At 39.8% G+C, this 27,011-nt stretch overlaps 1 protein-coding gene across 1 annotated transcript in view; it reads right to left on the bottom strand.

Moving 5' to 3' along the window:
• Positions 1-3,738, bottom strand: part of ARHGAP12 (Rho GTPase activating protein 12) — a 146,037-nt gene extending 142,299 nt beyond the window's left edge. Inside the window, exon 1 of the mRNA XM_036254767.1 lies at positions 3,718-3,738. The gene's annotated coding sequence lies outside the window, so the exon portion shown is untranslated. The remainder of the gene's footprint in view (positions 1-3,717) is intronic.
• Positions 3,739-27,011: the final 23,273 nt, after the last annotated feature.

Below are 27,011 nucleotides of genomic sequence, written 5' to 3'. Positions count from 1 at the left end.
AGTAAAAAGACAAACCTCAAAAGATCCTTGAGAATGAAAAGAGAAAAAGTACTTTATAAACTACCAGGAATGATACAGAGTATCTACACTAATCATTGCTTACTCAAAGAAGCAAAAGTTGTGAGAATAGAAAAGTACCCACAAATGAAATGATCTATTATAAAATTAGTCCCTCCTCAAACATCCGTCTCTGCCTCTTGCTAGCTATGTGACTTAAGTCACTGAACCTCTCTGAGCCTCAGTATTTTTTTTCCATTTGTAAAATGAAGCTTAATCCACATACAGAGAGAATTAGAGTAGATATCTGTAAAGCGCGTGGAATAATGCCTGGCACATGGAGTTTTAGCTCTTATTACAAAAATACTAGTATTATTATCATCCTACCAGACCTAATTCTAGCCTTCATACTGCCCACCCAAGTTGCAGTTAGTGTAGGTCATATCAGTGATCTTGATCATTGCTCTTCAAAATTTTAGTGAACAATGGAATCACCTGAAGAGCTGCTTAAAAACCAAACAACAAAAACCCTTTATTTTCAATAAGTTTCAAATTTACAGTATTGCAAAGACAGCACAAAGAGTTCCCATATACCCTTTCCACAATTTCCCCTACTATCTTACATTAATATGGTGATTTGTCATACTCAATAAACCAATACTGATAATAATGTTGACACTTTATTCAGATTTCCTTAGTTGTTCCCTAATAAACTTTTTTGTGTTTTAGGATCCCATTCAGAATACCACATATACATTATGCAGTCATATCCTGTAACTTCAAAATACAAGTTACTGAACCCCAGATATTCTAAAGAGAGGAGGTATGAGGGAAGGCTCCAAAATTTACATTTCTAACAAATTCCCAAAGATTGCTGATGGGGCCAATCCAAAAAATACACTTAAATCTGTGTACAGATTTAAAAATACACTTAAAACAGCACTGATCTAAATCTGTGCTGTTCAATATAGCAACCACTAGCCAAATGTGGCTATTGAGCGTTTGATATTCAGCCAATACAAAATGAAATGTACTATCAAGTATACATGGGATTTCAAAGACTTAGTCCAAAAAATGAAGGTAAAAAAATCTCAATAATTTATTGATTACATGATAAAATAATTTATTTCACTTGGGTCCCCCCCTCCCCCCATTTCATCATGTAGCTACTTAAAGCTTCAAAATTACACAGGTGACTGGCATTTACATCTACTAGATAGCAGTGGTCTGAGCTCTGGGCAGAAGAGAAGCATGAGTTACCACTTAGGAGCTTATAGAGTTCAGGTTATTCCCAAGTACATTAAAGTCAGAGAAGCACTAGATAACCAACAGGGGAAGGGCACTTAGAGATGTGAGTATCTGGCAGTTCAGTTCAAAGAAAAAGCTATATTAACAGCAAAATGAAACTGCCGGGTATTTATTAAGTCAATAAAAGTAATAAGAAAATGGCTAAATCACTGCAAAGCCATCCACAAATGAGGATGTGTCACAATTAGACCAGCTAACAATTGAAGAAAAGAAAAAACACAAAGATAGTGGCCCATCAGTGGGTTCCTCAAAATAGCATGATTTGAATAGCAAGATTAGAAGTACAATGATGCTATGTGGTACCATCATACCTTTCACATCTGATTCATTCCACAAAATAGTGCACATTTGCAATTTTTGCAACATACAATTAAAACTGTATTAAGATAAAGTTCTTCACTTTTCTCTCCCAGAGTTTATTATAAAATTATAATGCCTATTTTAGACAGATTCACCTTAAACTGCTTTTTTCTAGTACCAATTTTCTCAGATAAGCAAAATATTAGCACTATCATTTAATAACTTTACACATCGCCATATTTACTGGTTTAGTCAACATTTTTATTAGCCTTTTATTCTCAGAAATGTCAACTGCGTAATTTAAAGTGCTTAAATTTGTAAAGCCCCCTTTCCATCCATCTTTTACAAAAGCACTAAACAGGTAACTTTCTAATTAATGGGGGAAAAGCCAAGTGATTAACTACAAATAACATGTTGTTTTTCTACAGCATTTACATGTGCTCACTTGCACCTCACAACTGGTGTAGTAAGTAAAAAAATATAAAGTTATATAAAATACTGACTATACATGGACAACTAATGTATACAGATGACATTAAGAATCAGAGAGTTAACAATCTTCTCCAACTCCTCTGATATGATAAAGTATAAACAGAAATCTGTCAACAAAGACCGGAGTATATACATACACACACATACATACACAATTTGTTACATTTTTCCCTCAGAGAAACACTTCCAGAGCGGCGGAGCTACATGCAACCACTGGTCATACATACGTGCCGCGCCGTCTGGCTCTTTCTTTCGACCGCATAGCTCGGGGTCAAATCTTCACAGCCTGCTCCTAGGCACTGCTCTGGGCTCCCTAATTCATACTCTGAAACGTTTCCAGAAGCATTTTTAAAACAAAGAGAAAAAAAAGTACTGACAAGAGCCAGACCAGAAAAGGTACAGAAACATGATCCATTCTTTAATACACCGTCCTATAGACCAGGTAAACAGCACTAGATGTGGACAAATACATCTTCAGGCCACCATTTCCCACTGTTAAGTATGAAACAGATGTGGCTAGGGACTAGATACTTTCTATCAACCGTTCACTGTACCAGTCAGTCTTCCAAGCTGTCACCTCTTGAAAGGGGTGGGAGAATCTGAACCAGAACCCAAGTGGCTCCTCACTGAATGCTCCTTTCTCCACATTAGCAATATGCGCACAAATGGTCCATAAAACTACTTCCATTTGTCATTATTACCAATAAAGCAATACCAGTGTTAACAGCCTTTACCCACAACAAACACTTCACTTGGAATGACATTAGAACTTCCATATAGATATGCTTTAAACATTTTGCTTTTTTAGCCTTTGCAAATGCATTTAAAACCGCTGATGCAACCAGAAAGAAAACATTACACTCCTCTAAAACTGAAGGCCGTGTCTATTTCTCTGACCGCGTGGGCATTTCTACTCAGAGGGTCTGTAGTACCTTAAGATGCAACACATACAGGCAATTGACTGTCTTGGAAAGCAATCAAGTACCCTAAGATGGGAGTAAGATGGGAGGAGGGCAGCACGCTTGCAAAGAGGATATTTCAAATTCAAGGACTTCGAGGAGATTCCTCCCAGAAGAGTTGGAGAGTGACAAATATTCATTTACAGGGGCGGGGCACCTCTAAAGACTGTAGAGATTAAAGTGCCCAGTTTAAGGTCAACAGTCCTTGAGGCCCCAGGTGGGTTCTACGGGTGGGCGGAGGTTTAAACACCCCACAGCAGTTAGGGAGGGGCACAGGCAGAGGCTGGAGGCGAGGAAGGAGGGCGGCACCAGGCAGCCTCAACAAACACACCCCGACACCCTCCTTCCTGGGGGGGGGCGGGCACTGCCCTCACACAGGAAGTCAGGAAACCCGGGAGTCAGAGGCGCCACAACTTCGAGCCATTTAAACCCTCTTGCCCACGTCAACACTGGGCAGGCAAAAGCCCCTATACCCCCGCGTCCCGACCAGGAGGCGTTCGCGGCCTCACGTGGCGCGCACCTCGACACCCACCCTCCTCCCGCACACGCTTGCCCCCAACTCCACCGCCCTCGGCGGGTGCAGCTGCGAACCCGGAGCGCCTTTGTGCAGCGCCCCACCAACCAGCCCTTCCACCGGGGAGATCCGCGCCCGCCACCTTACCGAAGGCCCGGTGGCCTCGCGGAGGCGGCGTCCTCTTCACCCAGCACGGGGGCTGCGAGACGCTGAAGCGAGCCTGAAGGGCGCTCACACAGCGCCCACTGCGTCGGGCCGCTTCCCGCAGGCTAGTCTCCGCGGGAGACTAAGTTCCAGGGCACGTCGGAGCGCGCCGGCGCGGGGGCGGGGCGGGGCGGCTCACGTGATGGTGGGGCGAGGCTTAAGCCACGTGATGACCCCGGCAGCGTGAGGTGAATGGGCCTCGGCAGATCCAGGAGAGGGGGGCGGGGGGAAGCCGAGGGAGGCCGCGGGAGGGGCCCAGGGACCGAAGAGGGTGCTGCGGACTAACTGGGCGTTAGCACTTGGTAAACAACTGGGAAGCGCTGGGCAAACGCTCGGGGGGAAGACCAGCGAAGGGCGAACCGGAAACGGAGGCAAGAATGAAGCCCAAGGAAAGACAGTGGGGTGGTGGGCCCTGCGCGCTCCCATCCTCGGCCCCTGGGAGCTGCTACTGGGCGAGGTCACTCCACACGCAACCCCCGTGGGAAGAAATGGAATTGTAGAGTGGAGACATAGAGTCAATTACCCGGCCCATGCGGAGCTGTCCTTTCTTGGAGCCACCGGAACCGAGTGCTGAGCCAGCTGTGCACACTCAGCAGTTAGCAGGAACTGCTTCTCCACTGTCGGCGGCTTCAGAGCAGCATGACCACTCATTCAGCATTCAGCCATTCGTGCAGGCCCCATGGGTACTATCGTGCCATTGCCCAAAGTCATTCCAGTTTGCAGCGTTTGCAGTGTGGCAGCCCAGAATCCCGAAATCAGAGGAGTTAAAGGTTTCTCATGGTGATCCTGTGGCCGAGTTCTGCTTGACTGGGAATCTGGAAAGAGACCTGGCATTTGCTATGGTCACTTTACCCTTTTCCACCTCAGCTATCAAAGGAGCCTGTTGACTGAACTCAAAGGCTCCTTCTTCTAGTTATAAAATTCAGTGACGGAAAAGCATAACTGATAAGTATTAGGACTTAAGAAAACACTCGTTCAGTAACCACTTATTGATTGTGGCTATTATAGTGCCAGGATGAAATTTTAACGATATTAGGGGGAGGGAGGACCAAGATATGACTCAAAAGCCACTCTCTGGAATTAGCTCTTTTCTGTTCTTCAGCTCATACTTGAAGATGCTATTGTGTCTGACTTTCGTAACACAAGCTGAACTCCTAATTGTTCTTTAAAGGCTGCAAAGAACCCACTAGGATATTGGCAAGACTTTAAGACCTGTAGTTTACCTTCTTATAAAATTAAATATAATAGAGGGCTAAAGTTTTAAGATACTCTCCTGTCAAAAAGGAAAAAAATGTTTTTAATAAATTATTTATTTTTTTGTTACAGATATTTTACCTTTTTTCCCCCATTGGCACCCCCTCCCCACCCCACCCCCACCCCATCCTTGGCTTAGTTGTCCATGTCCATTGGTCATGCATACATGCATATAAGTTCTGTGGTTTATCTCTTCCCACTCCCCCCACCCCCTCTTCTGAGGGATGTCAGTCTGTGCCCTACTTCCATGTTTCTGGGTCTACTGTATTCCTCAGACTGTTATGTTCATTATAAGGAAAAATATTTCAAATAAACCTGAGACCATATTATCTCTATCATTGTACTTGCTACCACCCTTTCCTTGGCATCCATTGTCTTTTCTGTCTCCTGTTTCTAATATGTTGCCTTTTCCATTCCCTTGTTCAGCATACTGAATATTGCTGCTATATGCGTCTGAAACTTTTTTTTTTATAGAATCCCTTGTCATTTCTTTCTAGAACCAAAACAAGGACAGACTGCAAAAAGGAAACTGTGCCCTGATGGGAATGTGCTCATAACCTTATTTTCCCTACTGTCCAAACCTGAATTGGACATCTTTGGTTTCAGCAATAGTTTGCATTGACTTGCTGATCTGCCTGTAACTCCATTTCCTATTTCACAACCTAATCTCAGATGATACCACAATGCCCACAGTATGCTGATGACTATCAAGCCGCTGGAGTCAGATAAAAAGAGCTCTCACCAAGTTTGTTGTTTCAAAAGGACCTGATGGGGAACTTTGCAATTATATGCAACATTGACTCTAATTAGTTTTTAAATAACAGTGGTAGCATATGTCTGGCCCCTGAGCTCAGAATCTCAACAGTTTATTTTCAGAATATTGACATTTAACTGGCTTCTTATGAAGTAGCATAGAGTTCCAAAATGGAATTCAAATGTTAACTCCACAAAGGCAGAGATTTTAAGTATGATGAGTGTGTGTGTTTGTGTGTGTATGTATGCGTGTATACATATATATATGATTATATATCTCCCAAGTGCCTAAAAGCAATTGGCATGTTGTAGGTACACAATAAATTTCTGTTGAGTGTATTTTTGAGTGAAAATGTAGTCTATAAATTGTTGAATAACCTTGTCCTGCTTTCTTTTTAATTCTTTAATATATAACCCATTTTTCTTTGTGCATCTCTAAATGAAAAAGCATAAAATTATATCTGACATCACTGCTTTGACTAGGCTATAGAGAAACAGGAATGTGTCAGTATCTATCAAAATTTCAAATGCATATGTACTCTGAACCTCCAATTTCACTCCTAGGGATTCATCCCACAGATATATTTTAACACATGAGAAATGATAATGTAGTTCTTGTATTGCTGAAAATAGCAAATTTTGGGGAACAACTTAAATATTAATCAACAGGACACTAAATTATCATATATCCATATATTTGAATATGTGATATGTAGCTGTTAACAAAAAAGACAAAGTTTCTTATGTTTTAATATTAAGATCTCTAGGTTGTTTTGGGGTGTTTTTTTTTTTTTGTTAAATAAAAAAAGGCAAGAAAATGGTGCAGAATAATATATTGGCTTGTATATGCATTAAACTAGGACAAACTAACTGTTGAGGTAAGAGAAATCCACAGATGGAAGACATTGGAAAGACTTTTCACTGTTTTCATATTTAAACTTTTCATATTCAAATCCTGAGAATGATTTCCTTTCTCAACGAGTTTTTTAAAGTTAAATTTAAAGTTTTTCTGATTATTAAAACATTCAGTCTTTATGTATTTTATCAAATAATTTGCCTGATTAGAATATGAGTATCAGGTTAGCCAATACATATATCAGATAAACTTTTTAAAAATTCAGTTATTTTCATTAAGTTCAAATTGAACAATTAGTTTCTTATTGTAATAATTTAGGATCCAGATACTACATTTGAGGCTTAGTATAAATTGTCCCAAATATATGTACATTTCCTTTTTTTGTTTTCTTTATTGATATTAGACAGAGAGAGGAAGGGATCAGCAGAGAGGGATAGAAATTGATGAGAGAGAACATCTATTGGCCACCTCCTGCATGCCCCCCACTGGGGATTTGGCCCACATCCTCGGCATGTGCCCTGACTGGGAATGGAAGCAGTGACCTTTTGGTGCATGGGTTGATGCTTAGGCACAGAGCCACACCAGCCGGGCTGTGTGTACATTTTCAAGAGTATTTTATTTTTCTTTTTTTTTTTTTTTTTTTAATCCTCACCCGAGGACATTTTTCCATTTTTTTTTGTTCAGGTAGAGTGGGAGGGAGAGAGAGAGAAACATCGATGTGAAAGGGACACATCGAGTGGCCGCCACCCGCACAACCAACCAGGGCCGGGGACAAACTGCAACCGAGGTACGTGCCCTTAGCGGGAACCGAACCCGGGTCTCTCAGGACCACAGGCCGACGCTCTAACCGCTGAGCCAAACCGGCCAGGGCAAGAGTACTTTATTTTTCTTGAATAAGAGCCTTACTTGAACAAATTTTGACAACTCGGATCCTATGTTTTAAATAATAAAATTAGAATTTCATGGACCATTTGTTCATCTCCTAATAAGATCAAGAAAACATATTTGGGGGAAAAAACACTGAAGGCATGTGTTTCTGTGTGTATCTGTTCACTCGCCTACTTTGTAATGTCAACTGCTTCCTGTTTCCATGGGTTACACAGATGCCCTGGAAATTACTTTGCCTAATATATTTCAGTATTTTATTATATTTATTTATAGGTTTAATTTACAGAAAGCTCAAAGGGAATTATAGACTATAGTCACATTCAAATTTACATAACATCATCTCTTTAAGGCTTTTAAGAGCTTTATTAATGTTTTCTTGTGAAATCTCACATTTTCACTATATAAATTTACATGATCAGTTGTTTTTAAAGTTGTTAAAGACAAATGCTTGCATAAATAATTAAGACTAAAGGAAAAATTGCCACCTGGAGCTTTTTCCAAAATTATATAGCCAAAATTAGTAATTGTCCTTAACATTTAAAGTATATAAGTAGCCAATCAAAAATTCAGATATATTTTAGTTGATAATTTGTTCTGCTTATATTGTTCAAATTAAATATGCAATCATTTCAGTTTTATGTATAACTCAGACATAGATATAGGCACTAGGTAAATGACCCTAAAATTAATAAAAATCAATAATAATTCATTATTTAGTCAATTTACACTGCATAAAAAAACCTTTAGTATAGGTTACAATTAGGCAGTAGTACAAAGTTTCCATGTGAAACTGGGTAAGATAGAAATAATCATTCTCTATTTTTGTTGTTGTTTTTATTAATTTTTTAGAGAGAGGAAATTAGAGGGAGAGAGAAAGAGAAATATCAATGAAAGATTGATCACTTGCCTCCTGCAGGCCCCCAACTGGTCATCGAGTCCACAACCCAGGCATGTGCCCCCACCAGGGAATGAACCAGTGATCACTTGGTGGATAGAATGATACTCAACCAACTGAGCCACACTGGCCAGGCTAGAAATAATACCTCTTAATTTAAAAATAAAGGGGTTCAGAGAAAGAAAAATCTTTTCCAGAAGATGGCGGTGGGCAGGACCAGAGGGAGGGTGAGTGTGTGAGGGAGTGTGAGTGGACACGAAGGTGGACGACCAAACCCAGGCAGTGCAGGGATGCAGAGCAAAACATTCCTGTGCTGTGGACGGGAGCTGTTGGCTACCATGGTAAGAGGCACTTCAGGGCACTTCTCCCTGCGCTGCGGAGAGGTCCCACCATTTTGGAAGATCCCAGGTTTTCCCTGGGAGGAGGCAGTGGGAGCAGCTAGGGCCCAGCAACCTGAGCCCACCAGCACACTTGGCACCATAAGACCAGTAGACACTCTTGTGTCAACACAGACCTGTGCACAGTAGTGGAGCTCCCAAGGTGCAGGTCTGGAAGCCGCAGACAGCCCAGAGCCCAGCACCATCCCCCACAGTAGTAGCCCAATCAGAGTCCAGATATACCCCCAGCAACAGAGGCTGGGGAGCAGACATCAATCCCCAGGCAACAGAAGCACAGACCAGCAGCTAAGACACATCCCAAAAAACTACAAAAAAGCTGAGCAGGAGTTGAGCCCCACTGGAAAGCAACACTCCCAAGCCACCAGCTGTGGGACCTGGGGCTCCACAGAGGGCTGTGATGTCCAGTAGCTCACAACAGCAGTGGGAAGCCAAACCCTAGAGAGACTGGTGTGATCCAGCTCCCCGACCTCAGGACCAGCAGGGTGCAGAGGCACCAGAGAGGCCTGTGCGACCCAGCAGGGACTGTACGATCTAGTTACTTCCAGGACCTGCCGGGTGCTGCAGCACCAGAGCGGCCTGTGCAACCCAGCAGGGACTGCACGATCCAGTTATCCATAAGGCCTGTGGGGTTCTGAGGCACAAAGAGGCCTGTGCGACCCTGCAGGGACTGTGCGATATAGTTACTCCCAGGACCTGCCAGGTGCTGCAGCACCAGAGTGGCCTGTGCAACCTAGCAGGGACTGCACAATCCAGTTACCCATAGGGGCTGTGGGGTTCTGAGGCACAAGAGAGGCCTGCGCAACCCAGCAGGGACTGTGCCATCCAGTAACCTGCTGGACCTGCGGGGTGCTGAAGCACCAGAGAGGCCTGTTCGACCCAGCATCCCATAGTAAAGGCATAGAGTTGAGTCTCCAAAGGGACTATGCAATCCAGTTACCTGAGGGACCTGCAGGGTGTGGGGGCACCAGAAAGGCCTCTATGACCTAGCTGCACACAAGATGAGCTTAGAGAATGTGAAAATGGAGGTGGAGTGAACAGAAGCTACACAGACGATCTCCCAGAACCAAGCAACAATTACAACTAAAATAAAGACAAATTCTCGAAAAAAATCAACATAAAAGCAGCAGGACAGGACCATATAACCAGGGATATGCAAATTGAGACTCATTAACAATCATCTGCCCAACCCACTGGATATTCTCTTACACTGACCACCTAAGGGAAATTTTTACTCAGCTGAGGGCTACAACCACAGGCTCATCAAGTAACTGAGTCCAATAGCCTCCAAGCAAAAAGCTAGAGGAAAACTGAACCATTCCTGGGCTTGCAAATCTACCCAGGAAGGTAAGACTTGACAGTGGTTTAATGTGGTTCCTCCCACACTCATTCAAACTCAGTAGAGGGAGCTACAATCAGCAGAACATCAACACCCACAGAAAAAATTTGGCAGGCTCCAAAACCCAATGAGATAGACAAAAAGGTGAAACAAAGAAACAAATCCCAAATGAAAGAACAAGAGAACTCCACTGAAGAGGAAATAAATGAAATGCAGTTAAGCAAGTTATCAGTGGTAGAGTTCTGAACCATGATCTTCAGGAAGCTCAATAGCATGAGTAAGGACATCAACACCATGAGTAAAGATACAGAAACATTGAAAATCAACCAATTAAAAATAAAAAACCATGAAGAAGAAATGAAGAATGACATTGCAGAAATAAAGAACATATTGGAAGGAATAACCAGTAAAGTAGAGGAAGCAGAGGACTGGATCAGTGAATTGAAGACAGGGTAGAAAAAAATCAACCAATCAGAAAACCAAACAGAAAAAACAATTAAAAAACAGAAAGACAGCCTAAGAAACTGTGGGTTAACTGGAAACGTAATAACATTCACATCATAGGAGTCCCCAAAAAGGAAGAAAATGGGCAATGGATAGAGGATATATTTGAAGAAATAGTGACATAAAACTTTCCTAACTTGGTGAAGGAAGAAGGCATTCAAGTTCAAAAAGCGCAGAGAACCCAAAGAAAGAAGAACCCGAACAGGCCCACACCAAAACACATGCTAATTTAAATTTCAAAATTTAAAGACAAAGAGAGAATCCTAAAGGCAGCAAAAGATAGGCAACAGGTTACCTACAAATGAAACCTTATTAGGCTCTCAGCTGACTTCTCAACAGAAACACTACAGGCCAGAAAGGAGTGGCATGAAGTAATCAAGGTCATGGAAAACAAGGATCTAAATCTAAGACTACTCTATCCAGCAAGGCTATCATTCAAAATAGAAGTTCAAATAAACAGCTTTCCAGACAAAAAAAACAGCTAAGGGAATACATAGCACCAAACCTGCACAGCAAGAAATGTTAAAAGGACTGCTGTAATTAGTTGAAGAAATAGGAAGAAAAATATAACCACGCTAAACAAAAATGGCAATAAATAAGTACATATCAATTATCACCTTAAATGTGAATGGTTTGAATGCTACGATAAAAAGACACAGAGTTGCTGAGTGGATAAGAAAGCATGACTCACATATATGTTGTTTACAAGAGACCCACCTCACAACAAAAGACACGCATAGGTTGAAAATGAAAGGATGGAAAAAAATCTTTCAAGCAAACGGAAAGTTAAAAAAAAAGCTGGGATAGCAATACTCATATCGGATAAAGTAGATTTCAAAATAAAGACCATAAGTAGAGACAAAGAAGGCCAGTACATAATAGTGGATCTATCCAACACAAAGATATAACTTTGGTAAACATATATGCACCCAATATAGGAGCATCAACATATATTAAAAATCTTTTGGCCCTGGCCGGTTGGGCTCAGTGGTTAGAGAGACAGCCTGCGGTCCAGAGAGACCCGGGTTCGGTTCCCGCTAAAGGCATATACTTCGGTTGCAGTTTGTCCCCAGCCCTGGTAGGTTGAGCGGGTGGCAACCACTCGATGTGTCCCTTTCACGTCGATGTTTCTCTCTCTCTCTCTTCCTCTCTCTCCCTCCCACTCTATATGAACAAAAAAATGGAAAAATGTCCTCGGGTGAGGATAAAAAAAAGAAAAAGAAAAAAAATCTTTTGGAGGACTTCAAAGGAGAAATCAAAAGAAATACAATCATAGCAGGTGACTTTGATACCCCGCTTACATCACTGGGTAGATCTTCCAAACAAAAAATTAACAAGGTGACACAGACTCTAAATGAAGCACTAGATCAAATAAGTATCTACAGACACTTAAACCCCAAAACCGCAGAATTCACTTTCTTCTCAGGTGCACATGGGACATTCTCAAGGATAGACCACACGTTAGGGCACAAACTAAGTCTCTACAAGTTCAAGAAGATTGAAATCATATCAAGCATCTTCTCAGATTACAATGGCATGAAACTAGAAATAAACTGCAGCAAGAACATGCAAAGACATTTGAAAACATGGAGTAGCCATGGACATCAAGGAAGAAATTAAAAACTTCCTGGAAACCAAAGAAAATGAATGCAAAACAACATAAAATCTATGGGATGCAGTGAAAGCAGGTCTGAGAGGGAAATTCATAGCACTACAGGCCTACCTCTAGAAGCATGAGAAATTTCTAACAGACTCTCTAACCTCACAACTTAAAAAACTAGAAAGCAAACAGAAAGAAAACCCCAGAACAAGTAAAAGAAAGGAAATAGTAAAGATCAGAGCAGAAATAAATGACATAGAGACCAAAAAAACAATTCAAAGGATCAACGAAACAAAGAGCTGGTTCTTTGAAAAGATAAACAAGATTGATGGACCGTTAGCTAGATTCACGAAAAAAAAAAAAAAAAAAGACAGAGAGAACCCAAATACACAAAATCAGAAATGAAAGAGGAAAAATAATAACTGACACCACTGAAATACAAGGATTGTTAACAAATATTATGAACAATTATACGGCAACAAATTCTACAATCTAAGCAAAATGGAAAAATTTATAGAAACACATAGTCTTCCAAAACTGAACCGAGAAGAGATAGAAAATTTGTACAGACCAATAAAAACAAAAGAAATGGAAGATGTAATCAAGACTCTCCAGCAAACAAAAGCCCAGGCCCCGGCGGCTTCATGGGGAATTTTACCGAACATTCAAAGAACTAATACCCATTCTCCTGAAACTATTTCAAAAAATTCAAGAAGAAGGAAGACTTTCAAACTCGTTTTATGAGGCTGGCATAATTCTAATTCCAAAACCAGAAAAAAAACACACAAAGAAATAAAACTACAGACCAATATCCCTGATGAACAGAGATGCCAAAATCCTGAACAAAATACTAGCATGTCGAATCCAGCAATACATCAAAAAAATTATTCACCATGACCAAGTAGGATTCATCCCAGGGATGCAAGGCTGGTACAATATTTGCAAATGAATTAATGTGATATACCACATAAACAAAATGAAAGATAAAAATCATATGATCATATCAATAGATGCTGAAAAAGCCTTCGACAAAATTCAGCACCCATTTCTGATAAAAACGCTCAGCAATCTGGGAATAGAGGGATCATATCTTGACATAATAAAGGCCATATATGACAGACCTACAGCCAACATCATACTCAATGGGCAAAAACCATAAGCATTTCCCTTAAGAACAGGAGAAGACAGAGATGCCCACTTTCACCACTCTTGTTTAACTTAGTACTGGAAGTCTTAGCCACAGCAATCAGACAGGAAGAAAAAATAAAAGGGAACAAAATGGGAAAGGAGGAAGTGAAACTGTCATTATTCGCAGATGACATGATACTATATGGAGAAAACACCAAAAACTCCATTAAATATTTACTAGATTTAATAAATGAATTTGACAAAGTAGCAGGATACAAAATTAATGTCAAGAAATTGATGGCATTCTTATACACCAATGATGAATTCACAGAAAGAGAAACTAAAAAAACAATCTCATTTACCTTCGTGGCAAAAAAATTAAGATAACTAGAAATAAACTTAACCAAAGAAATAAAGGACCTATTCACAGAAAACTACAGGTCATTGAAAAAAGAAATAGAAGAAGATATAAAAAAGTGAAAGCACATACCTTGTTCATGGACTAGAAGAATTAACATCATTAAAATGTTCATACTACCCAAAGCAATCTATAGATTCAATGCAATCCCCTTCAAAATTCCAATGACACACTTCACAGAACTAGAACAAATAGTTCAAAAGTTCATATGAAACCAAAAAAGACCTTGAATAGCCGCAACAATCTTGAAAAAGAAGAACAAAGTAGGAGGGATCACATTACCAGATTTCAGGTTATACTACAAAGCCACTGTAATCAAAACAGCCTAGTACTGGCACAGGACCAAGCATATAGACCAGTGGAACAGAACTGAAAACCCAGAAATGGACCCAAGGCAATATGCTCAATTAATATTTGACAAAGGTGGCAAGAACATACAGTGGAGTAAAGACAGCCTCTTTAACAAATGGTGTTGGGAAAATTGGACAGCTACATGCAAAAAAATGAAACTAGACCATCAACTTACACCATACAGAAGAATAAAATCAAAATGTATAAAAGACATAAATGTGACTCATGAATCCAAAAAAATCCTAGAAGTAACTGTAGGCAACAAAATTTTGGACATCATACGCAACAGAATTTTCACTGATACATCACCTATGTCAATAGAAACAGAGGAGAAAATGAACACATGGGACTATATCAAACTCAAAAGCGAAAGATACAATCATCAAAATGGAAAGGCAACCCACTGTATGGGAGAGCATAATTGCCAATGATATATCAGATTAGGGATTAATTTCCAATATATAGAGAGTGCTCATATAACTCACCAAAAGGAAGACAAAAGACCCAATTAAAAAATGGCAGAGGAACTAAATAGACACCTCTCCAAACAGGACATACAAATGACTGAGACATATGAAGAAATGTTCAACATCACTAATCATCAGAGAAATGCAAATTAAAACAACAATGAGGTATCACCTCACACCTGTCAGAATGGCTGCCATCAACAAATCATCAAACAACAAGTGTTGGGGAGGGTGTGGAGAAAAGGGGACTCTAGTACACTGCTGGTGGGAATGCAGACTGGTGCAGCCACTATGGAAAACGATATGGTGTTACCTCAAAAAATTAAAAATTGAACTTCCATTTGACCCAGTGATCCCACTGCTGGGAATATACCCTAAGAAGCCTGAAACACCAATCAGAAAGAATATATGTACCCCCATATTCATAGCAGCATTATTTACAATAGCTAAGATCTGGAAACAGCCCAAATGTCCATCAGTAGGCGAATGGATAAAAAAGCTGTGGTACTTATACACAATGGAGTACTATGCAGCTATAAGAAAGAAAGATCTCTTATCCTTTGAGACGACATGGAGAAACCTGGAAAGTATTATCTTAAGTGAAGCAAGCCAAACATAGAAAGACAAGTATCATATGATCTCACTTATTTGTGGAATATAATGAACATAACAGTCTGAGGAATGGGGTAGTCCCAGAGACGTGGAAGTGGGGTACAGATTGTCAATCCCGAGAAGAAGGGGTTGGGTGAGAGAGATAAACCGCAGAACTTATATGCCTGTATGCACTAACAGTGGACATGGACAACAAAGCTGGAGACAGGATGGGTAGGGAGGAGGAGGGGAAAATCACTGGGGAAAAAAGGAGAAACATCTGTAAAAATAATTAATTAATTAATTAATAATAAATAAATAAGTAAAATAAAGAGGTTTGATTCCCAACTCGGTGGGGGTATGTGTGGGAGAGAAATAATCAGTGTGTCTCTCTCACATCAATGTTCCTCTCCTCCCTCACCTTCACTCTCACTAAAAATACCCTCTGGGGAGGATTAACAAAAAAGAAAGAAAGAAAGAAACTAACAATAAAGATACTCCCCTAACTTAAGGAATAAGACAAGGTTATCTGCTTTCACAACTGGTAGTCATTGTGCTGGTGGTTCTAGCAGGTATCCAGCAATAAGTAAATTTGTAGATAAAACTTTACGTAAATGTATATAATTATTACAGTAGATAAAACATCCAAACAAATTACATTACTTAAATCTATGATTGATGTATCATGGTGGGTGGGAGGGGTAAATAAGTTAAAAGCACTTAACTCAAAACCATGCATTTGATAAGTGGTCAGTAAATGATAAAGTTGAAGTTTTGTGGAGTTTTCCAACTCTTTTTTTTTTTTTTTTTTTTTTTTTTTTATTTAATTATTTTTTTTTTTTTTTTTTTATTTTTTTTTTTTTTTTTTTTGTTACAGATATTTTACCTTTTTACCCCATTGGCACCCCCCACCCCACCCCCCCTCCACCCTGTCCCCGGCTTAGTTGTCCATGTCCATTGGTCATGCATACATGCATATGAGTTCTGTGGTTAATCTCTTCCCACCCCACCCCCATCCCCTCTTCTGAGGGATGTCAGTCTGTGCCCTACTTCCATGTGTCTGGGTCTACTGTATTCCTCAGACTGTTATGTTCATTATATTCCGTATATAAGTGAGATCATGTGGTATTTGTCTTTTTCTGCTTGGCTTCTTTCACTTAGGATAATACTTTCCAGGTCCCTCCATGTCGTCTCAAAGGATAAGAGATCTTTCTTTCTTACCGCTGCATAGTACTCCATTGTGTATATGTACCACAGCTTTTTGATCCATTCGTCTACTGGTGGACACTTGGGCTGTTTCCAGATCTTAGCTATTATAAATAGTGCTGCTATGAACATGGGGGTACATATATTCTTCCTGATTGGTGTTTCAGGCTTCTTAGGGTATATTCCCAGCAGTGGGATCACTGGGTCAAATGGAAGTTCAATTTTTAATTTTTTGAGGTAGCACCATATTGTTTTCCATAGCGGCTGCACCAGTCTGCATTCCCACCAGCAGTGTATTAGAGTCCCCTTTTCTCCACACCCTCGCCAACACTTGTTGTTTGATGATTTGTTGATGGCGGCCATTCTGACAGGTGTGAGGTGATACCTCATTGTTGTTTTAATTTGCATCTCTCTGATGATTAGTGATGTTGAGCATTTCTTCATATGTCTCTTGGCCATTTGTATGTCCTGTTTGGAGAGGTGTCTATTCAACTCCTCTGCCCATTTTTTAATTGGGTTCTTTGTCTTCCTTTTGTGGAGTTGTATGAGCACTCTGTATATATTGGAAATTAACCCCTTATCTGATACATCATTGGCAATGATGTTCTCCCATACAGTGGGTTGCCTTTCCATTTTGATGATTGTTTCTTTTGCTGTGCAGAAGCTTTTTAGTTTGATGTAGTCCCATGTGTTCATTTTCTCCTTTATTTCTGTTGCCTTAGGTGATGTATCAGTGAAAATTCTGCTCCGTATGATGTCCGAAATTTTGTTGCCTACATTTTCTTCTAGAATTTTTATGGATTCACGGGTCACATTTAAGTCTTTTATCCATTTTGAGTTTATTTTTGTGTATGGTGTAAGTTGATGGTCTAGTTTCATTTTTTTGCATGTAGCTGTCCAATTTTCCCAACACCATTTATTAAAGAGGCTGTCTTTACTCCACTGTATGCTCTTGCCACCTTTGTCAAATATTAATTGAGCGTATTGCCTTGGGTCCATTTCTGGGTTTTCAGTTCTGTTCCACTGGTCTATATGCCTGTTCTTGTGCCAGTACCAGGCTGTTTTGGTTACAGTCGCTTTGTAGTATAACCTGATATCTGGTATTGTGATCCCTCCAACTTTGTTCTTCTTTTTCAAGATTGCTGTGGCTATTCGGGGTCTTTTTTGGTTCCATATGAACTTTTGAAGTATTTGTTCTAGTTCTATGAAATATGTTGTTGGTATTTTGATAGGGATTGCATTGAATCTATAGATTGCTTTGGGTAGTATGGACATTTTAATTATGTTAATTCTTCCAATCCATGAACAGGGTATGTGCTTCCACTTTTTTATATCTTCCTCTATTTCTTTTTTCAATGACCTGTAGTTTTCTGCAAATAGGTCCTTTACTTCTTTGGTTAAGTTTATTCCTAGGTATCGTAATTTTTTTGGAGCGATGGTAAATGGGATTGTTTTTTCAGTTTCTCTTTCTGTGAGTTCATCATTGATGTACAAGAATGCCGTCGATTTCTTGACGTTAATTTTGTATCCTGCTACTTTGCCAAATTCATTTATTAAGTCTAATAGATTTTTGATGGAGTCTTTAGGGTTTTCTATGTACAATATCATGTCATCTGCAAATAATGACAGTTTCACTTCCTCCTTTCCAATTTGGATCCCTTTTATTTTTTCTTCATGTCTGATTGCTGTGGCTAAGACTTCCAGTACAATGTTAAATAAGAGTGGCGAAAGTGGACATCCCTGTCTTGTTCCTGTTCCTAATGGAAATGTTTTTAGTTTCTGTCCATTGAGTATGATGTTGGCTGTAGGTCTTTCATATATGGCCTTTATTATGTTGAGATATGATCCCTCTATTCCTACATTGCTGAGCGTTTTTATCAGAAATGGATGCTGGATTTTGTCGAATGCTTTTTCAGCATCTATTGATATGATCATGTGGTTTTTATTCTTCATTTTGTTTATGTGGTGTATCACGTTTATTGATTTGCGAATATTGTACCAGCCTTGCATCCCTGGAATGAATCCCACTTGGTCATGGTGAATAATTTTTTTGATGTATTTCTGGATCCGATTTGCTAGTATTTTGTTCAGGATTTTGGCGTCTATGTTCATCAGGGATATTGGCCTGTAGTTTTCTTTCTTTGTAGTGTCTTTTTCTGGTTTGGGTAATTAGAATTATGCTGGCCTCATAGAACGTGTTTGGAAGTCTTCCTTCTTCTTGAATTTTTTGAAATAGTTTGAGGAGAATGGGTGTTAGTTCTTTTTTGAATGTTCGGTAAAACTCCCCCGTGAAACCATCTGGGCCTGGGCTTTTGTTTGCTGGGAGAGTCTTGATTACCTCTTCAATTTCCTTAGTTGTTATTGGTCTGTTCAAGTTTTCTATCTCTTCCGGGAATAGTTTAGGGAGACTGTGTGTTTCTAGAAATTTGTCCATTTCGCTGAGATTGTCGAATTTGTTGCCATATAGTTGTTCATAGTAGTTGTTAACGATCTTTTGTATTTCCGTGGTGTTGGTTGTTACTTCTCCTCTTTCATTTCTGATTTTGTGTATTTGGGTTCTCTCTCTTTGTTTCTTGGTGAGTCTAGCTAAGGGTCCATCTATCTTGTTTATCTTTTCGAAAAACCAGCTCTTTGTTTCATTGATCCTTTGAATTGTTTTTTTGGTCTCTATGTCATTTATTTCTGCTCTGATCTTTACTATTTCCTTCCTTCTACTTGCTCTGGGGTTTTCTTTTTGTTTGCTTTCTAATTCTTTAAGTTGTGAGGTTAGACAGTCAATTAGAAATTTTTCTTGTTTTTTGAGGTAGGCCTGTAGTGCTATGAACTTCCCTCTCAGAACTGCTTTCGCTGCATCCCATAGATTTTGTGTTGTTGTGTGTTCATTTTCATTGGTTTCCACGAAGTTTTTAATTTCTTCCTTGATCTCCTCGGTGACCCATTCATTGTTTAATAACATGCTATTTAGCCTCCATGTGTTGAAATGTCTTTGCATGTTCTTGTTGCAATTGATTTCTAGTTTCATGCCATTGTGATCTGAGAAGATGCTTGATATGATTTCAATCTTCTTGAACTTGTAGAGATTTAGTTTGTGTCCTATCATGTGGTCTATCTTTGAGAATGTCCCATGTGCACTTGAGAAGAATGTGTATTCTGTAGTTTTGGGGTGTAATTCTCTGTAGATATCTATTAAATCCATTTGGTCTAGTGCTTCATTGAGAGTCTCTGTTTCCTTGCTAATTTTTTGCCTAGAGGATCTATCCAGTGCTGTCAACGGGGTGTTGAAGTCCCCTGCTATGATTGTATTGTTGTCGATTTCTCCTTGGAAGTCCTCCAGAAGATTTTTAATATATTTTGGTGCTCCTATATTGGGTGCATATATGTTTATCAAGGTTATATCTTCCTGTTGGATAGATCCTTTCAATATTATGTAGTGGCCGTCTTTGTCTCTAGTTATGGTCTTCATTTTGAAATCTATTTTATCAGATATGAGAATTGCTACCCCAGCTTTTTTTTGGTTTCCATTTGCTTGGAAAATTTTTTTCCATCCCTTCACTTTCAACCTATGTGAGTCTTTTGTTGAGAGGTGGGTCTCTTGTAAACAACATATAGATGAGTCATGCTTTCTTATCCAATCAGCTACTCTGTGTCTCTTTATGGGAGCATTCAATCCATTTACGTTTAAGGTGATTATTGATATGTACTTATTTATTGCCATTTTTGTTTAGTGTGGTTCTATTTTTCTTCCCATTTCTACTGCTAATTACAGCAGTCCTTTTAACATTTCTTGCAGTGCTGGTTTGGTGCTAATGTATTCCCTTAGCCTTTTTTTGTCTGGGAAGCTCTTTATTTGATCTTCTATTTTGAATGATAGCCTTGCTGGGTAGAGTAGTCTTGGATTCAGATTCTTGTTTTTCATGACCTTGATTACTTCATGCCATTCTCTTCTGGCCTGTAGTGTTTCTTGTGAGAAGTCAGCTGAGAGCCTTATGGGGTTCCCTTTGTAGGTAACCTGCTGCTTATCTCTTGCTGCTTTTAGGATTCTCTCTTTGTCTTTAATTTGTGGCATTTTAATTACTATGTGTCTTGGTGTGGGCCTGTTTGGGTTCCTCTTACTTGGGACTCTCTGTGCTTCTTGAACTTGAATGCCTTCTTCCTTCACCAAATTAGGGAAGTTTTCTGTCACTATTTTTTTGAATATATTCTCTATCCCTTGCTCCTTTTCTTCTTCTTCGGGGACTCCTATAATGCGAATATTATTACGTTTCCAGTTGTCCCATAGTTCTCTTAAGCTGTCTTCCTGTTTTTTAATAGTTTTTTCCTTTTGTTTTTCTGATTGGTTGATTTTTTCTACCCTGTCTTCTAATTCACTGATCCGGTCCTCAGCTTCCCCTACTCTGCTTTTTAAACCTTCCAATGTGTTTTTCATTTCGGATATGTCATTTTTTATCACTTCTTGTTGGTTTTTAATTTCCATTTGGCTTATTTTCAGTGTCTCTATGTCCTTACTCATGCTGTTCAGCTTCCTCAAGATCATGGCTCTGAATTCTAGCTCTGTTAACATGCCTAATTGCTCCACATTGATCTCATCTTCGGTGGAGGTGTCTTGCTCTTTCATTTGGCTTCTGTTTCTGTGTTTCACCATTTTAGCTATCACTGTGGGCTTTGGAGCCTGTCAAGTTCTCCCTGTGGGTGTTGGTGTTCTGCTGTTTGTGGCTCCCTCTCCTGTGTTTAGATGAGCGAGGGAGGACCCGCGTTGAACACCACTGTCAAGTCTTACTTTCCTGGTTAAAGTTGCCAGCCCAGGAAACGTACTGTTATCCTCTAGCTTTTTGCCTGGAGGCTAGCAGTCTAGGTTAATTGATGAGTTTTGGGTTGTCAGTTGATTGAAAAACTCCCTCTGGTGCTCAGCCAAGGGGCTTTCACGAGGGTGGGGCAGATGCTGGTTGTTAGTGAGCCTCAATTAGCACTTCAATGGCCCACAGGGTGGGGTTGGATCTCCGAGGGAGGGGCTGCTGCCTCTCTCAGAGCCCTGGGAAGGAGCAATGTGACCACCGTCCTGGGTGGCTGCACTCAGCCAAAGCTCTGAGCGCCTCCAAACCCCGAGTGTCCCGACACAGCTCCAGTCCAGTCCGCCCTCCCTCCGCCGGAGCCCAAGGTGAGTGGCTGTGGCTGTTTCAGCCTCTGTCCCGGCTGCGCTGTGGAGCCGCCTGGGAGTGTGACCCGAGGGCGCTGCTCCCAGCTAAGGCCGCTGCCGAGCTGCCGACCGTGGGCTCCCAGCCCCGTCTCGCGCCTTCGCAAGCCTACCGGGATGGAGTCAGTGTCCCTCGTTGTATGGTCCTCGCAAGCTGCTTTTCTGTTGGTTTTTCCCGTCGATTTGTCTGAGTTATAGTTGTAATTCCAGTTTGGTTCTGGGAGACGGTCTGTGTAGCTCCGTTCACTCCGCCGCCATTTTTCCTTCATCGAGTTTTCCAACTCTTAGTAAAACAGTAATTTGTTATAAAGTAGTGGAAGATAGACCTTTACATATTTATACAAGTATATGAAATATACCTTTATCTTGGTTTGGCTTCCTCTAGAAGCTGACCTTGAGGTAAGAAAGTGCAAGAAGTTTATTTGCAAGGTGATGGCAGTGAGGAAATGAGAGAGGGAAGAAAGCAATCAATAAAGAGTACTTAATCAAGCCACTGTGGGCAATTGCAGATTAATCCTACTAGGGAAATTCCGGAAGCAGAGAGAGAATAACCTCCTTTCTATTTTCAAATACAATTGAGCAGCCCTAAGCTCAAATACAAACTTGACTTGGTGGGATTTTCAAAATATGTATATGCAGGATGGACCTGGCCATCATAATCATATTTTTCTGAAGATGCTGAATGAGTCTCGCCCTGGCCGGTTTGGCTCAGCGGTTAGAGTGTCGGCCTGCGGTCCTGAGAGACCCGGGTTCGGTTCCCGCTAAGGGCACGTACCTCGGTTGCAGTTTGTCCCCGGCCCTGGTCGGTTGTGTGGGTGGCAGCCACTCGATGTGTCCCTTTCACATCGATGTTTCTCTTCTCTCTCTGTTCCTCTCTCTCCCTCCCACTCTACCTGAACAAAAAATAAAAAAAATGTCCTCGGGTGAGGATAAAAAAAAAAAAAAAAAGTCATACCTGAATGAGTCTCCAACGCCACAGTAACAGGGGCCTATAATCCTTTTAGTTGAACTTGTAAAATGTAGATGGTTTGCAGTGTATGTACTGCCAACTCAGGCTAATAATTTTATATAATATTGATTCGAAGGATCAATCCTACTCATTTTCTCTGTTCCATACTCAGAAAGAAACTTTTGTTTTTGTGTGGTCAGAATTATGTTAAAACATTTAGAATATTAGAATGTACATCCTCATCTTTATTGCTACATAGATCCTTGTCATTTCCCAATATTAATCCAAATGTGATTATATATATGACTACAAAGCTATATGTCAGATCAACTATAAATCAGATATCTGCCAATGAGACTATCCAAATTTAGCTAGGGACCAAGAAGTAAGAAAAAAATAGAGAGAGTTGGTGCTCAGATGGAACAGAGTTCAAGCACAAAACTTTTACTCAATATTAAATTCTGATGAGTTCAGTCTGGTTAGTTTCCATTTGCCCAACCACCAGACCCAGATCCAATTCTCTACCCTTCTAACCTGTTCCATACCTTGGAGGCTAACCCCTTGGAAATTGTGTTAAAACTGGACTCCCTTGCCATGTGACTTTTGGTTGTGAGGCACTGACAGAAGACAGGAAGGCACTCCCTGCCTTACCAAGGTTCTGGTGGAAAGGTAGCTGCTCACTTCCACAAATGCAGTTCCCTTTAACAGCTCTTTCATAGCTTCTGCTCTCTCCAGGCTCTGGAGCATTGATTGGTCTTTCATCATCTACCTAGAGGCCCAGGAGTGGGAATGGTTCCTGACTATACTCATCTCTGAGTGCCCACCACCTCCTTATTGGTTCCCTTATCCCTGTCCACACTCCTATAAATAGTCCCATTGTTAGATCTACTTCCATTAAATGTATCTAAGTGGACCATATACTGATAGGACCCTGACTGATACATGTGGTTAATTTTTTTCCTAACCAGAAGCAGTTTAGAACTATTACAGGCCTTTGATCTTTTTTTTTTTCATATATTTTTTTAATCCTCACCCAAGGACATATTTTTATTGATTTTTTTTGAGAGAGATAGAGAAACACCGATATGAGAGAGAAACATTAGTCAGTTGCCTCTAGCATGTGCCCCCACCGGGGATGGAACCCACAACCTAGGCATGTGCCCTCAAAGGGGATTGAATCAGAAACCCTCTATAAAGGATAACACTTCAACCAACTGAACCACCCAGTCATGGCTGATCATAGTTTATGCTATTGAGATTAGAAAGATCCCAAGGAATATCTCAGCAAAAGAAAAATTACAAACGTCTGAGGGCAAGTAAAATGAAAGAAGAAAAACTATATAAAAGGTAGCAACAAATGCTTAAGCCCAGTAATGAAAACATAGTCAAGTCATTTCAGGAACCCTCAAGGTTATTGAACTTTTTATGATGTTAATTTTGATGGCTCTAAGTGCTCCTTGGTAGTTCAAGCTTCATGTAATATTTCTGATTTTGTAAACCTCCCCAAAGTGAGATCTTTAAAGAATAATACAGGTTCACTAGGAACCTCTGCTGCTGCATCTCAGTTCTCAATTCTGGTTCTAATCACCAGAGAAAGAGGGGAAGGACAGAATACCTTCCTACCAGATATGAGCCCACTAGAGGCAAGTTCTTACATGTGTGCATAAACACTGGCACACATAAAACTAGCTGTTAACCACAACATGCCAGCTAATGCTTAAATTATTCAGATTTGTTTTCTCAAATTTGAGTTTCTACAACTTGAAGAAAATTGGTCAAATTTATTTTATTTTCTAAAAATAAAATAAACAACATCATATGTCAGTTACCATTCACAAGAAGGAATAAATTTTAAGTGAAAAGATTAATTGTATCTTAATATGGTAATCTATCTAGTTAAGAAAAGACATGAGCAATTCTTTAGATCAACTGTGCATAGTTATTGAAGAAGTTCAAGCATTAAAATTACTGAAATTTTGGAAGGGAAAAAAATTCAACTTTCAGGGAACACTGTACTACAGCTGTTGATATTATCATGATAGCATTTAGGTAGCTGTCATGACAACTGTAATGTAATCCTTCCTCAGTGTCTTAGAACACCCAGGCACTCCAGGAAGTAAAGAGAATGATTCATCAGGCAGCATGCTTCTGTCCTGTGAGTCAGGAAAATACCAATGCTCTCATTCAGCCTTGTAGAGGCAGCATTATATGAGATATAAAATGCAGCCACTAGGTGATCTGGGACTATTTCCACAAGAGCAAGGTGTTGGCGTCATTAAATATTCCTGTAAATCTATTTTCACTGATTGTGAGACAGATTTTTACTTTGTGCTATTGTGAAGCCTTTATTTCTCTTCTTTTTCTCTTTTAGACAATTTACAACATAGTCTTCACTTTAATCTTTTGGATGCAAGGTCAATGACAGAATAAAACACTTTTTTTTTTTTTTTTACTGCCTTACCAGTATTGTTTGAAATAGAGAGAAGAGATGGAAATTTACAGCTAAAACAATATCATTTTGGTCTTCATTTCCTGGTATAATATCACACAGAATCTAAGATTCTCAAGACCAGGGAATTCAAATCCAGAGTTGTGGTTTAAGCTCCTCTGCTTTGCATATTGTGTAAAATCTGTAAATTCAGAATAAACCATCTAATTATCTGAAACACAGAGTATCCACAGTGTGCTAAGTTCAAAGATTTATTTTAATAAAAGGAATAAAAATAGGCAAATAATATGGCTACTTTGAAAACTTACCAGAAAAGTTATTGCTATGTAGTATAACTTTCTTACCATTCTTTTTTTCTGTTTAACTCTTTCTTACTATTTCATGTATAGTCTGTGTGTATGTGTGTGGGGGGGGGATTGTGTGTGTGTATAAGAATGAAAGCAAACTTTGTTTATCTAAATATATATTAAATCCTACTTAGGAAGGAAGGAAGGAAGGAAGGAAGGAAGGAGGAGGGAGGGAGGGAGGGAGGAAGGAAGGAAGGAAGGAAGGAAGGAAGGAAGGAAGGAAGGAAGGAAGGAAGGGAGGGAAGGAGGGAAGGAAGGAAGGAAAAGTTCTTTAATAGTTAAAAAATGGGAGAAAGAAAAAAAACCTTCTCCCCTTGATTTGGCAAAGTTAGTCTCAGCTTCACTAGCACTGCTTATAATTTCCTGTTTGAACTCTTGACCATTTGAAAATATCTACTAATACAATTTCCAAAGCTTCACAAATAAACCAACTTGCTGCCTGTTTTCCAAGTCTTTGATAAAAAAGATTCTTTGAGGAACTAATAATCAGTTTTTTAATTGCAATCTGCAGTATTTCTGCAAAGAGTTTGCACACTTTTTCTTATCTGAGAAGAAGGGTGTGTTCTCTAAAATCACAAAGATTCCAGAGCCCTCTTCCCTAGTGGCTTACAAATGTATTTCTTCTCATATTAATCAATCTGTTGAAACAAGATTGCACAGTCTCTGTTAAACTGGTTCCACTTCATTTTGGTGACCTTCATTCTCCTGTTTGCAGCACTGACTGTACTGCCTGGTGGAGAAAGGTATTGCATTGCAAGTGGTATGAGCCTTCAGTTTGATTAAAACCTGCTCTTTGATGCTTATTTCTTAACCTTTTAGGCATATGTTTTATGTTTAAATAAATTCACATTCTATTATCAGAAAACTTGATGTACATATTTTAGCCTATTTAACATAATTATTTTTTACTGGGAACAAAATTTTACTTATAGAATAAAGGGGGCATTGGAAACCGTTTCTATTAAATTGAATTCTTTACTTAATAGTGCTTAGTAACTTTCTACCCACTGAATGGGAGGAAGTAGGTAGCAGAAAGCTTACTTGAGGGAATTCAGGACTCCCAGACTAGCATTCTTGCTCTGTCATTAATTAGTAGTATAATGTATAAATTTCATCTTGGAAGATACCTCTCATAGCCTCAGTTTCTTCTTCTGTCAAGTGAGAGAGTTGGTTTGGATGATTCTAAGATTCTATTCATTCCCAGAATTCCTAGATTCTCTTTATGACCTCAAGCTATTTGATGTGGGAAGTCATTTTTGGATTTTGACTCATTTTATTTTATTTATTTTTTTTAATGAATTTTTATTTATTTTTTTGTTACAGATATTTTACCTTTTTACCCCATTGGCACCCCCCACCCCACCCCACCTCCACCCCGTCCCTGGCGTAGCTGTCCATGTCCATTGGTCATGCATACATGCATATAAGTTCTGTGGTTTATCTCTTCCCACCCCCCACCCCCCATCCCCTCTTCTGAGGGATGTCAGTCTGTGCCCTACTTCCATGTGTCTGGGTCTACTGTATTCCTCAGACTGTTATGTTCATTATATTCCGTATATAAGTGAGATCATGTGGTATTTGTCTTTTTCTGCTTGGCTTCTTTCACTTAGGATAATACTTTCCAGGTCCCTCCATGTCGTCTCAAAGGATAAGAGA

This window comes from Molossus molossus, unplaced genomic scaffold (genome assembly GCF_014108415.1).
Source record: "Molossus molossus isolate mMolMol1 unplaced genomic scaffold, mMolMol1.p scaffold_m16_p_1, whole genome shotgun sequence".
NCBI classification, from domain to species: Eukaryota; Metazoa; Chordata; class Mammalia; order Chiroptera; family Molossidae; genus Molossus; species Molossus molossus.
The sequence above is the reverse complement of the archived record's forward strand: the minus strand, read 5'-3'. Positions and strand labels throughout refer to the sequence as shown.